Here is a 6,000-nt window from a genome sequence, read left to right on the forward strand (position 1 = left end):
ACTCACCAAAGGTCCTAGCGGTGCACTGCGGGAGTCCCCAGGCCTGCACCGACCGCGCTGGTATTCAGATGTATGCTCGTCTTTCAGGTTCGCAATACATTTGTACAGTGCGGCCGGTGACAGGACGGAGAGCAGCTCTGCTCAGCCCCGCAATGTACCGTCATCGCCAGGGCTGCAGAGGAGCGCGCCTCAGTCCTGCACCGACATCATCATCACCGGGGCCGCAGCTGCAGGGATGAAGAGGAGGACGCGCAGGCACAGATAAGCGCTCCAGAGGAGCCGAAGATGTACTTTTATATGAGGGGCTGCGGGTGGGGGAGGAGCAGTGTTATTTTACAAGTGGCATTAAGAAGCGGTGGGGGACTTTATGGAGCATATTATGGGGCAGTGGGGGACATAATAGGGCAGTGGGGGCCATAATAGGGCAGTGGGGGCCATAATAGGGCAGTGGGGGCCATAATAGGGCAGTGGGGGCCATAATAGGGCAGTGGGGGCCATAATAGGGCAGTGGGGGCCATAATAGGGCAGTGGGGGCCATAATAGGGCAGTGGGGGCCATAATAGGGCAGTGGGGGCCATAATAGGGCAGTGGGGGCCATAATAGGGCAGTGGGGGCCATAATAGGGCAGTGGGGGCCATAATAGGGCAGTGGGGGCCATAATAGGGCAGTGGGGGACATAATAGGGCAGTGGGGGCCATAATAGGGCAGTGGGGGCCATAATAGGGCAGTGGGGGCCATAATAGGGCAGTGGGGGCCATAATAGGGCAGTGGGGGCCATAATAGGGCAGTGGGGGACATAATAGGGCAGTGGGGGCCATAATAGGGCAGTGGGGGCCATAATAGGGCAGTGGGGGCCATAATAGGGCAGTGGGGGCCATAATAGGGCAGTGGGGGACATTATAGGGCAGTGGAAGGACATTATAGGGTAATGGGGGCCATTATGAAGCAAATTGGGGCATTATAGGTCAGTGGGGGACGTTGTGAAAGAAATTGGTACATTATAGGGCAATGGGGGACATTATGAGGCATCAAAGATTTTGGAAGGCAGCATAGTATAATGAGGAGGGGGGGGATTTATACAGGGATGTAGTTGGGGGAGATATTATAGAAAGAGAAATTTTGGGGGGGACATTTTGGAAAGGGGCACTTTGTGGGACTATTTTGGAGAGGAGCAGTGTGTGGGGGGATATTTTGTGCAGGAAGCAATTAACAACCCCTTCTGATTCCACTTGTTTCCCCAGACATTATTAAATAAAAGGGGCCAGGATGAGGGACATAATTACTATATGGGGCCAGAATGAGGGACATACATTATTAGTTTATGGTGGCACGTGGGGCATAATTACTGTAGGGGCAAGTTAGGGGACATTATTACTGATGAAATATAAGTTAATTTTGAGGATACTGTCTCCAATGGGGAAACAAGAGTCTGACGTGGTGTAGAAATTGGGGAAATAGTGAGGAATGTGCCCTGGGAGTGATCGGCTATAGGTGACTGTTATTTTCTGCAGAGTCGCATCATGGCAGGAAGAAGTGATGACGGTCAGCGCCGGATGAAGAGAAAAAGCGAAGATGAATAAAGTCAGCTAGAGACGTCACTGGTAAGTCAGTCACGGTATTTCTCCCTTGTATGTGGCTGTATTTGTTCACTGTTTGGTGGTAATATGTGGTCTGGTCACGGTGTGGCGGTATTTCCCCCTTGTATGTGGCTGTATTTGTTCACTGTTTGGTGGTAATATGTTGTCTGGTCGCGGTGTGGCGGTATTTCCCCCTTGTATATGGTATTATTGATTTTGGTATAGTGGATTGTGTTGTGTATGGAGGTCACTTTTTCTCTCTATAAGGGGGAGATTTTTTCCAGTAGAAATTAAATACTTAAACATTTAACCCCTCCCCTCCCTGTCCTGCCCTGTCCTGTGACTATTACACTGCAGTAAATATGCACTTACAGAGAATCTCCAGTGAAAACAAGTAATCACCTTTACTAAGGCCACGTTCACACGCTGAGTATTCAGTGAGTTTTTTTTACCTCAGTATTTGAAGCCAAAACCAGGAGCAGTAAAATCAGAGAAAAAGTGTGTGAACGTGGCCTAAAGATAAGTGATAACTTATTCATCAGTGGGGTCCGATTGCTGGGACCTGCACCGATCGTGCAACTTTTATCCCCCATTACACTGGAGCTCGTGTCCGACTCGACCCCTGATCCATTCATTCCCTTAGTGGCTGCGAGCGCTGCGCTTGTTATTATCCGGCTGCTCCACAGAGAATGAATGGAGCTGCGGTCACACATCCCACCCTACAGAGGATGAATGGAGCTGCGGTCACACATCCCACCCCACAGAGGATGAATGGAGCTGCGGTCACACACCTCACCCCACAGAGGATGAACGGAGCTGCTGTCACACACCTCACCCCACAGAGGATGAATGGAGCTGCGGTCACACACCTCACCCCACAGAGGATGAATGGAGCTGCGGTCACACACCTCACCCCACAGAGGATGAATGGAGCTGCGGTCACACACCCCACCCCACAGAGGATGAATGGAGCTGCGGTCACACACCTCACCCCACAGAGGATGAATGGAGCTGCTGTCACACACCTCACCCCACAGAGGATGAATGGAGCTGCGGTCACACACCTCACCCCACAGAGGATGAATGGAGCTGCGGTCACACACCTCACCCCACAGAGGATGAATGGAGCTGCTGTCACACACCTCACCCCACAGAGGATGAATGGAGCTGCGGTTACACACCTCACCCCACAGAGGATGAATGGAGCTGCGGTCACACACCCCACCTGCTGCTGCAAAAAGTTCCCCAATCTTCTGATCGGTGCGGTTTCCACTGGTCTGGTTCCACCGATCAATAAGTTATCACCAACCTACGCTGTGGATCAGTGATAACTTGTTTTCACCAAAGACCCCATTACTGCAAACGATTATAATTGTACATCCCAGTTATGGTGCACAATATAGATGTGCAGGAGCTGCCTGTGTATACAGTCAAAGCAACACAATAATGGGGATAACGCTAATGGGTGTTTATATTTAGCTGTAGGGTGGGCCCCTGGAGTCAATTCTCCTGGTGGGCCCCAGACGCCCCAGTCCGCCCCTGTCGCAGCGTGTAAAGCCCCTTTAGAGTCAGTAGTGTTGGTGCGCAGCATTACCCTCCATACACTCTTCCATCTGGAGACTGGTGAATATTTGTCTTCTGTTTCCACCGTCACACATTACATAATTATCAGTAATGATCGGCCCCGGTGTCTGTACTGGATGTGACCAGTCATTCTGTGGGGACAGAGGCCTATAAAAGCCGCACTATAGTTTCCAAAATAGTGTTACATGTTGGATAAACCCTTCTCTAGTCCTGTGTATTCTGACAACACTGCTCTATAGACAGATCAGGCTTTTTTTTTTACATATACAGTATTTATACTGAGGCCCCTCCTGTACTATCACCACATATAGGCTATGTGCGCACGCTGCGTTTTTTTCTGACCACAAAGATGCAGCGTTTCAGGCCCCAAAAAAACACACAAAATTGCATCCACCAGAAAAAAACGCATCAAACAAACCGCATGTGTTTTTGCTGCATTTTTGTCCGATGCATTCAATAGGTGAAAAATGCAGAGAAAAAGGCAAAAAGAATTGACATGCTGCAGTGGTCACCACAAAGACGCAGCCAAAAAAACTGCAATGTGCGGACAGCCAAAATAAAATCTCATAGACTTTGCTGGGGAAGGAAATTCATGCAGTTTTGAGACCCTGATGAGTATTTACATATAGCCTAAGATAATGACACTGAGGGTACAGGATAATGACACTGACACTGGGGCTGCAGGATACTGACACTGACACTGGGGGTACAGGATAATGACAATGGGGATACAGGATAATGACACTGACACTGGGGGTACAGGATAATGACACTGACACTGGGGGTACAGGATAATGACACTGGGGGTACAGGATAATGACACTGGGGGTACAGGATAATGACACTGACACTGGGGGTACAGGATAATGACACTGACACTGGGGGTACAGGATAATGACACTGACACTGGGGGTACAGGATAATGACACTGACACTGGGGGTACAGGATAATGACACTGACACTGGGGGTACAGGATAATGACACTGACACTGGGGATACTGGATAATGACACTGACACTGGGGGTACAGGATAATGACACTGGGGGTACAGGATAATGACACTGACACTGGGGATACTGGATAATGACACTGACACTGGGGGTACAGGATAATGACACTGGGGGTACAGGATAATGACACTGGGTGTACAGGATAATGACACTGGGGGTACAGGAGAATTACACTGGGGGTACAGGAGAATGACACTGGGGGTACAGGAGAATGACACTGGGGGTACAGGATAATGACACTGACACTGGGGATACAGGATAATGACAATGGGGATACAGGATAATGACACTGACACTGGGGGTACAGGATAATGACACTGACACTGGGGGTACAGGATAATGACACTGACACTGGGGGTACAGGATAATGACACTGACACTGGGGGTACAGGATAATGACACTGACACTGGGGGTACAGGATAATGACACTGACACTGGGGGTACAGGATAATGACACTGACACTGGGGGTACAGGATTATGACACTGACACTGGGGGTACAGGATAATGACACTGACACTGGGGGTACAGGATAATGACACTGGGGGTACAGGATAATGACACTGGGGGTACAGGATAATGACACTGGGGGTACAGAATAATGACGCTGACACTGGGGGTACAGGATAATGACGCTGACACTGGGGATACAGAATAATGATGCTGACACTGGGGGTACAGGATAATGACGCTGACACTGGGGATACAGAATAATGATGCTGACACTCGGGGTACAGGATAATGACGCTGAAACTGGGAGTACAGAATAATGACGCTGACACTCGGGGTACAGGATAATGACACTGACACTCGGGGTACAGGATAATGACGCTGACACTTGGGGTACAGGATAATGACGCTGACACTCGGGGTACAGGATAATGACGCTGACACTGGGGGTAGAGAATAATGATGCTGACACTGGGGGTACAGGATAATGACAGTGACACTGGGGGTACAGGATAATGACAGTGACACTGGGGGTACAGGATAATGACAGTGACACTGGGGATACAGGATAATGACACTGACATTGGGGTACAGGATAATGACACTGACATTGGGGGTTCAGGATAATGACAGTGACACTGGGGGTACACAAAAATGACACTGACACTGTAGGTACAGTATAATGACACTGACACTGGGAGGACGGGATAATGACACTGGGTACAGGATAATGATATTGACACTGGGGATACAGAATAATGACACTAGGGTTACATGATACTGACGCTTGATACTCGGTGCAGGATAAAACACTTGGGGTACAGGATAATTACTCTGGACACTCGGTTCTTTTCCTCAGCACCCAGCTTTTCTATATTCTGATAGCCATCTTTTGTCTTTAGCACCCAGCTTTCCCATGATATCAGAGAATGTGAAAGCTGGGAGCTGGGGACAAGACGGATATCAGAACATAGAAAGGCTGGGTGACGAGTAAGAGAGCCTCTTTCTCTCAGCTCAGCACCCAGCTTTCCCAATCCCATGCCATGCTCTGACTGCTGCTATCCCTCTTTCCCTAATCCTTACTGATATATGATTACTGTGTGGACTTCACTCATGTCATACAGCAGGGACTGGTGCACACACCCAGCACCCCAAAATCACACACACCCTGCACCCCCAAATCACGCACACCCAGCACCCCAAAATCACGCACACCCTGCACCCCCAAATCACACACACCACGCACCCCAATGTCCTGCATATCTCATACAGACTGGCTGTACCCCAAATTACTCCTCCTCTCAAACACACTGAAACCCCATGTTCTATACAAATAGTATCCCTTAACACCCCTGTGTCACATCCTGGACCCCTGATA

Source organism: Anomaloglossus baeobatrachus, chromosome 8 (genome assembly GCF_048569485.1).
Source record: "Anomaloglossus baeobatrachus isolate aAnoBae1 chromosome 8, aAnoBae1.hap1, whole genome shotgun sequence".
NCBI lineage: Eukaryota > Metazoa > Chordata > Amphibia > Anura > Aromobatidae > Anomaloglossus > Anomaloglossus baeobatrachus.